We start from the raw sequence: 12,169 nt of genomic DNA, 5'->3' as shown, positions 1-12,169 counted from the left end.
TCTTCCTAGAAGACAGGAAAATCTCTAGCATTGTTGCAAGCATAACTTAAATCTTAATTTCTCTGGCACTGATTGCAGAACTATGGTGTGTAAGATGCAATGCATACTGATGTCATTGGGGCTGGGTCAAGACTCATTTCCAAACTAAAGCCATAATATGATCTACCCGAGGAGACAAAGAACTCACCAACATCAACAGAAAGCTAGACCTGTAAGGCAGTCTATACTGGTATTCTAAGACCAGTGATTCACTCTTTTCATTCACACTCCTCTATACAGGTAGCAACACTGTCAGCTGAGCTATTGCTAAATGTATAGGATGACCTCAGGGCCATAAATCCCTTTTCACTCATAAGATAATTGTAGGCATTAGTACTAATGCTTGCCTGAAGAGTAACTTTTCTTTCAACCAAGAGACTATTGTGGATGCCAAGTGAATAAAAATGGTCTACTTGTAGCTGATGCTCCTTTCTAGAACACTAGACACTTTCTAGACTACCTTTTTAGGTAACACAGCCTAAATTCTGCCATAGAAAATGAAAGTATTATATTGTTTTCCTGTTTTTCATACTAGACTATAATGCCATGAGAGTCTATATTATTTAAGTCTTTTTTATATTTTTATTTATTTTATATATTAATTATACATAAATATGTAAATAAATAATTTTATGTTAATTATACATTAATATCTATATTATTTAGGCTTTTTATTTACATATATAATGTATTATGTTGAATAATATATTATATTTAAGTCTAAATTAATCTCAAGCTTTTTGATCTTGGGACCCTTTTGTACTCATAAATTTTGGAGGACACCTCAGAGAGCTTTTGCTTATGTGGGTTATACATATTGATATTTACTATATTAGAAATTAAAATGTCCAGTATTATTATGAAGAGTTTTGACTTCATAGAACCCCTTAAAAAGGTCTTGGACCCCCAAGATATTCCTGGACCATACTATGCCAACCACTGATCTAAGCTCTATTCTCCTCCCCAGTACTCGCACACTGCTCTACACAAAGTACATACTAAATAAAGGTTTGTTGCATTGACAGTGAATTGAGTTTGTTTCTTTTCTTCTGACCTGAAATTGTTCCAGTTTCTTCTTCATTTCAACTCAATTCAAGAAATTCTTATTAAGCCTCTATCATGTGCCAGGCACATTCTGTGCTTGGCCCTGGAGATGAAAAAAAACAAAAAACAAAAAAACCCAGAATAGTCCTTGTCCTGAAAAAAGCTTACATTGCCCTGGGGGGGGGGGGGACACACAACATGCACACAGAAAAGTAAACACAATATTTATTTATGTTTGTTTGTTTATTGTAAATACAAAGTAATTTCAAGAACTGCCCCTCCCCAATCCAAAAAAATCCCCCCAAGGGAACATAAGAAAGTTGTGTTTAGCTTGACTAAAACCCATTAACTTTATGAGAATGCCCATATGAGTTGTCTAAATGAGGCTCTTGTGAAGACGATAGATAGATCTGCAGTCTGGACTACCCCCTAAGGAGAGGCAGTACACTAGTTAAGGGAAGGGATGTGGGAGGGTATGGCAGGGAAGAAAGTACAAACAAGCCTTAGGTACTCTTTTCTCTAATTTCCTAGGGGGTACCAGACTAGAATTCTATCTGTTTGCATCCCCACATGAATATTGCTAATCTAGGATTACAATAGGTTCAAAACACAAAGCTGCCATTTAGAGTACTATCCCTGTAAGGGAAGTGGGGAAAAAAGGGAATCTCAAGGGTTACCACCTACTTGGCCCCTTCCCAACTGTGAAAATGGATACCTTGATTTGCTTGCTCCCTCCACCCACCCACCCAATTATTCAGGTAACCAGAAGAACTGTTTAACACTTGGCTTGACATACCAACAATCCTTTGCAGTGACTGAGAGTAAACCTAGCTGGATATGCAGAAAATCAGCATCTCTGAAGCCAATTAAGTTTATAACAGCTTTGAAATGGACCCTGAGTCGTTTGGTGGTTTGTGGACCTTCAAGAGACATTCTCATCTCCAGAGACTCCTCTAATTATTGGTTATAGGGTTCTATCACATATCCTGTTTCACCTCCCCTTATCTTATTGTTCGTGAGCAAGCCTTGAACTGTCAGACTGATTTGCATATGAGAGGGTCACATGTCTGATGCCTGGAATGCCTTACCTTCCCCTCCAGGATCTCCTCTTCCTTGGGAAAGGGGACTAATTCATTACAGCCTTTCTCCCCAAATTCCCTGCCTCCCTTTGTTTGAAATGTATAAATATCTCACTCTTTCCAAATGGGCCTTGAACATGTCAGAGCAGACATCATTCCAGCTTGCAATTTTATTCTCAGTTAATAAATGTATCTTTGTAAGCTGTGATTAGACTCTAGTTTATTCCAGGTTCCCCTTTTTGGGCCTGGGGTTTCTTCTGTTTAACAATTCACAGGGGTTCTTTAATACAACAAACATTGATTACATACAAGACCATCACAAACAGCTAACAGCAAGTAAACTAATCTATTCAAGCAGATAGCAAACAGAAATCAGTAAAGTTATACTAATTAGAACATACCAGAGAATACACAAGAGTGAATGAGCTCTTTGGATGAGAGCAGGATAAAATATCAAAGGCTGTAACCCAAAGAGACTAATCTCTCTCTCTTTTTCTCCCCTCCCCCCACTTATCTCTCTTTCTCTCTCTTCACCCTTTCTCTTCTCCCACTCTCTCTTTTCTCCCTATCTCTTCCTCCTCTCTCTCCCTCCTCCCCTCTTCTCTTTCTCTCCCTTTTCTCGTACCCCCCCACTGTCTCCTCCCCACTCTCTCCACCCTCTTTCTTCCCCCATTCTCTCCTCCTTCTCTCTCTCTCCCTCCTCTGTCTCTTCCTTTTCTCTCTGTCTCTTTCTCTCTCTCTCTCCTTTCTTTCTCTCCTTACCCCCTCCCCCTTCTCTCTCTCCCCCACTCTCTCCCCCCTCTCCCCCTTCCTCTCGCTTCCACTTGTCCCTTCTCCCCTCTCTCTTTCTCTCCCTTTTCTCCCCCCCACTGTCCCCCCACTCTCTCTCTACCCTCTTTCTTCCCCTACTCTCTCTCCCTTCTCTCTCTCCTTTCTTTCTCTCTCTCTCCCCTCTATCCCCCCCAAAAAACTCCTCAAGCTTGAAAATTTCATTTACATCTGAAAAATATAAAACTTTTAGCATTTATAAGATATGAAGATTGTATAGTAAAGTTAAGCAGAGCCAAAAAAAAACCCCAATATACACAATCACTGCAACAACGTAAATGGAAAGAACAACAGTCTTAAAACAATGACAAATGACAAAATTAATATTGCAAAATTACAAAAAAATAAGCATGTTCCCAAAGAAGAGATACAATTTGATACTACTTAATCCTTTGTAGGGAAGTTCACAGATATGGAACATTTCATATATTTTCATATTTTTTTCCTGTGTATAGATACCTTTTGCTAATTTTTTTTCTCTTCCTTTATTTTCTTAAATAATTCTTTGTTATATGAAATGGCTCTCTGGAAGGGGAGGGGGTAACACAAGGGGAAATTTAAGTCATGAAAAACAAAAGATATAAATAAAAACTCATTTAAATATCAGTTATTATTATATTACTCCTGTGATTAAAAAAAATCAGTGGCAGTGAGAGCTCTCAGGATGGTGTCATGATGAAAGGAATTATGTCTTATCAGATCTCTTTTAGAAAGAAATAGCGCAGTTCTTTGAACATTGTAGGTGTTTAATAAATGTGAATAGAATAGAATTAGTGATTTCTTTGCTATCCTTCTGCAAGGGAGTCTTGATCTATATAGTAAGCATGCAAAATAAGAGTAATGGTTAGATCAGAACAATTACCAAGTACCTATATTTTTGTCTATTCAAAGGTCTAAATAAATACATGCAATACTTATTTATAATAAGTTATAAGTAGCATAGGGTGGATCAAGGCTTACCCCAGGGTACTGGAATTTACAAGATACTGATTGCATTTGTCCTCCTTAAAAAGATAAAAATAACTGAGTTTAGCACTTAGTTAATTTTTTAAATTAAATTTTATTTTTTCAATGAATAAAAGTCCATTTTCTCTTCCATCCCTTGGTCTCCAACTGAAAAAGAAATAAAACTAAAACCCTCATAACAAATACGTATGATCAAGCAAAACGAATTCCCTTATTGTCCATGTCTAAAAAAAATATCCCTATTATCACTCTGAGTCCATTGTCTCTCAGTCAGGAGGTTAGTACGTACAAGAATAAATAAAGCAGTAAGCTTTCAGATATCTTGGGTTCTTTCCCCCCATCCCTGATTCAGAAGCTGAACCACAGGTAAACTACTTTCTTAGACTGACTTTCCCCTTCAGCACTGGCATCAAAGTGTTCAAAGTCACTCTTGCAACTAGGTCTGATATCTTTACTCATTTCCAATCAGAATTGCATGTAGGAAGCAGGGTTCAAGGGGAAGCAGAGATTTAAAAAAAAAATGGATATGGCATACAGGCTAGTTATTTCCACTAAACTCTCTTCATTTCAACAAAATTAAAAAATAAATACAAATACATAGTCAACTATACAGAGTCCTGACCTCAGAGCCAAGAAGCCAAGAAGATGGGTTCACATCTTGTGTTAGATATTTCCTGTGGGCCCTTTATCTCAAGTCACTTAATCTCTTTTTGACTCAGTTTTCTAATCTGTAAAATAGGGATAGTATTAGCCCCTCCCTCATATAGTGATTGTGAGGATCTTATGAGATAACGTATATAAAGCATTTTATAAACCTCAAAGGTTTATATATATATATATATATGTATGCAGGTATGTACATATAAGGATACATAAACTATTGTTGTTGTTAATATTGCTATTCACCTTTTACTTGATGTCCTATCCACTATACCCCAAATTTTCTCGTCTTCCTTGCTAACCTGTCACCCATTACTTTGAGATGGGTTGTGATTCAGGCTTCAAACTCTAGAAAATGCCATCCTGAGAAGCACAGCTGGATAAATGTCAGTCATTGGCTGTGCTCTGTTGCTTGGGGAAAGTGCCTGACACAGTGGCTGTTGCTATGGGGACCAGAGCCCAGGATGATGATAATATCAGGACAGACCAGGGTGGAAAGGGTAAAATTGATAACTTCATCTCAAGCTCAAACACAGCTTCAAATTAATGGCATTGAATAATTTACCTCTGGGGGGAAAACCCTTTAACACATCACAAAAGGAAATTTCTTAATAGATGGCTGTCACTGACAACTTGCACTTCATTTGCTGGAAAATGGCAAAGTGTTTTTTCACAGAAACCTATGACTAGCTGTAAGTAGTCCCCATTAGTTCTTACTTGTTTTTACAATTTTCTCCGCATTTCTCAGAATTTTTGTTGATTCTGTTTAAATTTTTTCTCCCAAAGATGCTTTTATTCACCAGAAAATTTAGGGTTTTTGTTGTTACCCCCCCCCCACACAAACCCAGGAAATAATCTTATCCATATTCAGCTTTGAAGGACATTGTGATTGTAAAAAAAAAATAAAAAGTAATATCTGCAATCTTAGGACTATCCTGCAGATAAAAACCATTTCACAGGTTTCATTGTAGTTCTGAGTTCAGCTTCAGTGAGATATTGATGGGAATTTTGCCTCAGTGAGGATTAGGTGTAGCAGGAAATGAGAGAAATTACATTGACATAGTGCCATAAAGCCTGGAAGATAAGGAAAAGAAATTTAAACTTGGATTTAAAAGACAAGAAGGATTTAAGGAGTGGGGGTGGTTGCAGTGAGAAAGGAAGATAAGAATAGGAAGGGTGTTTTGAATGATCTAAAGAAGAAAATCCAAAGAAGAGATGAGAATTTGTAGCAGGAAAGGGCAGGAACCTTTCTTACCTGTTTCTACTTGAAACCTTTGGCCTACAATGCCACCAAGAATAACCCCACAGGCTTTATTCCATACCTGTTAATAATTGATCAGGAGTCACAGCTACCAAGCTATTCTCTTTGGCATGGGGCAAATGTGGAAATACAAACCTCAGTCTCCTCATCCATAAAAGGAAGGAATTAGATGACATGGTCTCCAAAGTCTCATTTACATCTAGTTCTATGATCTATATAGATCTATGGACCTATCATACAGCCAGGTATAGCAATGGGTAGAGCCTGGGACCCATAAACAAGACTTGAGTTCAGATCCATCTTACGACACAGTTAGTGTTACTCAGTCTGCCACAGCTTCCTCATCTAAAATGGGGATAATAGTAACATTTACATCCCAAGGTTGTTATGGGGATAAGATGAGAAAATGTTCGTTAATCACTTTGAAAACTTTAAAATACTATGAAATGCTACTTACTATTATTATTACTACTATGACCATGGGTGTGCTGGTAAATAAGCTGAAAAACAATAACAAAACAATAATGTATATAGAACACATTTCTATAAACTAGAAACTGCCCTATCACTTTCCTACATCTAGACCAGAGGTTGACCCCTGGTTTAGACAACAACGAAACAATGAACGAAGCCTTGATTTGTAGCATTTGCTGATGGTTATACTGAAAATGTAACAACTAACTCAGAGCCCATATGAGCTAACTCCAGCAAACTCCTGACTATGACTCCATTTGTCCCCCTCCCTTTTTTTTTTTTTTTTGGCGACGCAATTGGGATTAAGTGACTTGCCCAGGGTCACACAGGTAGTAAGTGTTACGTGTCTGAGGCTGGATTTGAACTAAGGTCCTCCTGACTCCCCAGCCGTACTCACTGTGCCACCTAGCTGCCCTTTGTCTGAGATCAATTAAAGAAGGCCTACCATCCATCAATGGCCTCAGCACAGAGCAGCATGGAGAAGAACAAGCAATAATATGACCAAAGATACCCAAGGGATAGGGTCTTGCTAGGAAATCTGGATGTTCTAGGAAAACACAAGATTGTTAGCCAGAGAACAATGCCCTGCAAATGAAATCTAGGTGTCTGACCCTAGCATCTGACCACTGGACCGAATTTCTATCACGTAGGCTCTCAATAGGAGGCAGCTAGGTGGCACAGTGGATAGAGGGCTGGCCTGGAGTCAGGAAGAGCTGAGTTCAAATATGGCTTCAGACACTCACCAGCTGTGTGACCCTGGGCAAGTCACTTAACCTCTGTTCGCCTAAATCCACTGGAGATGGAAATGGCAAACCACTCAGGTATCTTTGCCAAAAAAACCCCGTATGGGATCATGAAGAGTCAGACATTACCAAAACAACTGAACGACAATGGCTTTCAATAATTAATACTTTAGTTGGCCGATTTTGTCTCCACTCAGATTTGAAAGTCTTGGGAAATGTCTCTAGTTAGCTTATTCCAGTGTATTCTATTGACTCATTTATTAGCAAACCAAGAACTCTCAGTAGTATTGAAATATTTTTAAATTATTCATAACACAATAATAAAGCAATACAAAGTTAATCACAGGCTGTACTCCCAGTGAATGCAGTCATATTCATGTTTTCTCACGTAGTTTGGGTCTCTACACCCTCTAAACACCAGTAATGCCAATAGTGGGAGGCAGGAATGTCATCATGTTCTTTTGGGAAAGGTAGAGACCCTTAGTCTAGGACTGGCAGAAGCCTTTCCAGTTTTACTCCCTTGGTGCCTTAGCTCTGAGATATGTTGCCTCTCAGGACGAAGGTGGAAGGTAGACAAGGTATAACCTCACCTATTCTACAATTGTTCTTGATTCAGAGCTGGGATCCCTCACTGAGCGACCCCACTCTAACTTGTGATGACAATACATTTCTCAGAATCCTATTGGGTCTTATGCAAAATTAATAGGGACGAGGGTATTGAAGTAGAGTATATCCAAGATCAAGTTCACTCTTTCTGGTTAGTCTTTTATATTCAGTTAAATTACTCAAAGCCTTAGAATCCCTTCCAAGGTATGAAATATATAATTTACACCAGACAGGGCCTTGCCCTTTCATTTCATTGTCTCTATTGCAGTCCTTACCACCTTTGACTTTTTTTTACTCATTTATTTTTAGTTTTCAACATTCACTTCCTTAAGCTTTTTAGTTCTAAATTTTCTCCGCCTCCCTCCCCAAGACTGTATGCAATCTGATATAGGTTCTACCTATACAATCCTATTAAACATATTTTCACATTAGTCGTGTTGTAAAGAAAAATTAGAACCAACCATCTTCAACTTGAAGTCTAAATGAGCACCCTTAAAATAGGATTTTGTCTATTTGTAGATAAATTATCTAATTGTAGGACAAAAAAATAGGAAGAAACCAAATACAAATAAGATAGCATTTTGGCGAGGGGGGGGTGCCATAGGCAAACATCTGCTCCATTTATTACAGCATAATATTTCCTGTCTTTCTAGATGATGTCCCACTCGTAGGTGCTCCAGAGCTGCTGCAGAAGGCTGGTCGTGCTCCAGACAGGTCCCCACTTTATTGGCACTTTTTATCCATGAACAGTCTCCTGCACCCCACTGTCCCAACAGCCTCATGAGTAACATTATTCATGAAAGAGGAACCCTGCTTCAGGACAAAGGCCGTGCTGGAGTCAATGGCACTGCCCAGCTCCCTGTATTGGCCAGAGTAGCAGACCTAACCCCAGGTCAGCAGGGAGATGAACAATAGGCCCAGCATGCACTTGCAGAGCTGGGTGATGGTGTTGAGGCCCAGGAAGCCTGTGAAGCCTGAGCTCAGATAGACCATCACAATGAGCCAGCTGACGTATGGAAGAAGCTGAACACTGAGGAAGTGGGTGTTCAGCTCCTGGATCTCCCCATCCAGTTTGTTCTGGTACCACAGGCTGAAGTCCTTGCCCCACATCTTCTTGGTCCTCTTAAACTGGTCCATGGCCTGCTTCCAGAACTCATCATGCTTCTCCTACAGGGTGTTGGATGCCAGGTGGGGCTTCTCCCCTTTGCAGACTTTTTCCATGTTGCTATAATACATGTCCTTGGCAGATGCCACAGCAGGTAAATTGTTGGCTTCCACAGTGGCCTGAAGCATTGGTTTGGGGCGAGGCAGATATTCTCCTTGGTAAATCTTAACATAGGCCCTAAAATACTCCAGCAGACCCCGACAGGTGACTTTGGAGTCACTGATCTCCTTTTCCATCTAACACAAATGATATCAATGCTTGTAATTGCTCTTTGAATTCAGGAGTGATGTCTCTCAATTTTCCATCAAAGGTCGGGCTTCTGGCCACTTGGATCCCTGGCTATGGTAGGAGAAAGCAGATGACATTGGTAAAAAACAAAGGAATGTGATTTTGGACATTCTGATTTTCTTCATGGTGCTGTTCCTTCACTTTGCAAGCATTTCTCCAGAAATGTCATTCTTCCCTCAAGTCTATAGTTATATTTGTAAGAAAAGTTCCAGTCTGGAATCAAAAACATCAACATCTGGAAGGGTTTCTGGAAAATTTAATCCATTGCCAGGCAACCATATTCACTGAATAGCTGCCACTGCTGTAGGTCATCCTCCTGAATGTTCTGGGATAAATTATAAATCTAGATAGAGCTAGTCATGGTACTGAGGGCAAATATGATGGCATAGTCCTTCGCCATTAAAAGGCTATCAAACAAACCTTGAATATCCATCAAAACCACTGCAACCTTTTCCCCATCAGGCCTCTCCACAGTGAAAATTTTACTCCAGATCTGAATTCCAGTGGTTTCAGAGTCAGAACCCCCTCACCATGAAAATCCTGTTAGCTGTTCACCTTTGTCACTCAACCTGTGTGGATGGCCACTTTCCTTCTGGTTATATGGGTAGCGAAGCAAGAAGTCCAGAAAGAAAGACTTGCCCTTGCAGAAGGCTCCAGATACTGACACCACTACCACATCTAGGTCCTTGATGTGGTCTTGCAAGAGGACCTGGGCCAAGGCATTCTCATCCAGCTCAAAAGAATGCTGCTCTTTGTTCACCAAGAGGATCTGCACAGCCAGATGCCAGGGACTCCATGACATCACCACTGTGTTGTTGTACTGCCGCTGTTGAAAGGCCAAATACTATGAGTAGACATGCCTGCTGAATCACAACCCACTTTTTCAATTGGTCCTGTGTTTTCCCCACTTTCTGTTGAGGTCGTTGACATTTGCAGAAAAGAAAACATGGAGTGCCTCATCAACCTGGGTGTCGGGACAGCAGAAAATCAACTACACCTAGTAAAGGAAAGACCAAATCTTTCCATTCCACACCCACTGCTGAAATGAAATATCAAGGGTCAGAACTTTAGCCCTTTAACTTAAGGTTATGCTGCCATTAAAATGAAAACTCTGCTCAAAATGGTAACATTTCTAAACTTTCGCTGTTTTGACATCGTAGTTTTAAGTGATATGAAGGGGAGCACCTGAAGACACTGGGTGCCTGAAGAAGTAAGAAAAGATGAAAGGAGCCCTGAAGAAGTTGTTAAAGATCATCTTCACCTACTTCATAATTTTGCCTGGGACCATCAAGTTCTTTGGAGGCAAGAGAAATGGTAATTCCATTCTGTTATAATTTCAGGGCTGGAAGCTTAGGAGGAAATTAAAATGTTAATCTTCCCTAAATTGAAATTGAGAGTTGGGAAGACAAATGGAGATTATAGAAGTGATGAGAAATATCAAAACCAGAATCAAATTCTTTAAGCATCATGGTGTAAATGTACAAAAGTTGACCTTCGTTTGTGTTGACCTTCATTCCCTTTAGTAATTCACAAAGTAAAAATGTAGTGTAGAGGCCCACATTCTAAGCAAGGACATGAAAATTGTTTTTCAACATTTCCCTCCTTTCTTTGCTTGAATGTATCTATAGGTGGAACAGAGACAAAGAGGTGGGGATTTGGTGGAGAGGAAAGAGGAAAAGGGTCATTAAAAGAAATTTTTCTGAACATAGATTTAGGCTGAATCTTGAAGGAAAAACAAAGCCATAATGATCACTAAGACATTCAGGTGGAGGTGGAGTTGAGATAGCAGAGTAGGAGTAAGAAGTATAACCTAACTTCCCCCAGTAAACCTCCTCCATAAAGATTTAGAAAAGCATGAGTTTAAGTTCTGATCAGCAAAGCCAAGACAACTCCCCAGTGAGTCATTTTTCCAGCCCAGGATGACTTAGGGAGTTAGACAGAGAAGACTGGAGATGGAGGACATAGTCTAGGTAGGAGCACACTATGTGCGCCAGTGCCCACAGACTGAAAAAGAGCCCAGACTGGGCACTGACACAGTAAGGACTTGGGCAGGAAGAGATCCCAGGAGATTCCTGAATTATCACAGAGTACAGGAACATGTGCCATATGGCAGCTTAGTTGTCCAGTACCCAGTGCCCAGTTGGAATGGGGCAGGAGGTGTGGAGGAGCCTGCAAATTGGTGGAGAGGAGTGATTGCTAATGGGCCCTAGCTGTGTACTGAGCAAGGAACAAGCTTGAAAGCAAAAAGTAGTGGTTTGGCTCTGATCCCAGGAATGGAACAGGACCTTAGTTCTAACCTTCAGGTGGGATCTGCAGTGGAAAAACCAGGGCAGGAGTCCCAGACCAAAAGGGAGCACGCAGTTTAGTCACTCAGAACCACAATCTCTCAGCAGGCTAATAGTGAATGAGTCAACCAGCAGTCTATTGAAAGTCTTAAATAGGGACAAGCCTACAGACCCAAACCTGGGTCAGTAATTTGCAGAGCTTAGACCAGGAGGGCACTGAGAAGACTTTGCCCAATCACATCACTTTGGAAGCACTGAAAACTTGCAGGCTCCCAGACTGAATTGTGAAAACAGCAAAAGGATGTAAGAGGACAGAAGCATTGAGTCAGAAATTTTCCCCAGAATCTGGCACTAGCAAAAAATACAAAGTAAAGAAGCAGACTGGAAGAATGAGCAAACAAAGAATCCCACCATAATGAGTATTATGGTGTCAGGGAAGCTCAAGAGAAACAAGTTCAGAATAAGATAATGACTCAAAAAAAAAATCTATAAGCAAATCCTCAAAGAAAAATACAGCTTAGACACAAATCCAACCAGAATTTCTAAAAGGTTTTCTTGTTTTTGTTTTTTAGTGAGGCAATCGGGGTTAAATGAGTTTCCCAGAGTCACGCAGCTAGGAAGTATTATGTGTCTGATTCTAGATTTGAACTCAGGTCCTCCTGACTCCAGGACCGGTGCTCTATCCACTGCGCCACCTAGCTGCCCCAGAAAGTTTATTTTTTAAAAAATAT

General features: G+C 40.0%; 1 pseudogene; it reads right to left on the bottom strand.

The window, feature by feature from the left end:
• Positions 1-8,423: 8,423 nt before the first annotated feature.
• Positions 8,424-10,101, bottom strand: LOC114027823 (annotated as a pseudogene).
• Between the last annotated feature and the right edge of the window lie 2,068 nt (positions 10,102-12,169).

The sequence above is a fragment of the Vombatus ursinus genome, unplaced genomic scaffold, assembly GCF_900497805.2.
Source record: "Vombatus ursinus unplaced genomic scaffold, bare-nosed wombat genome assembly UNPS02004827.1, whole genome shotgun sequence".
NCBI lineage: Eukaryota > Metazoa > Chordata > Mammalia > Diprotodontia > Vombatidae > Vombatus > Vombatus ursinus.
Note: the sequence above shows the minus strand (reverse complement) of the source record. Positions and strands in the feature narration are given on the sequence as shown.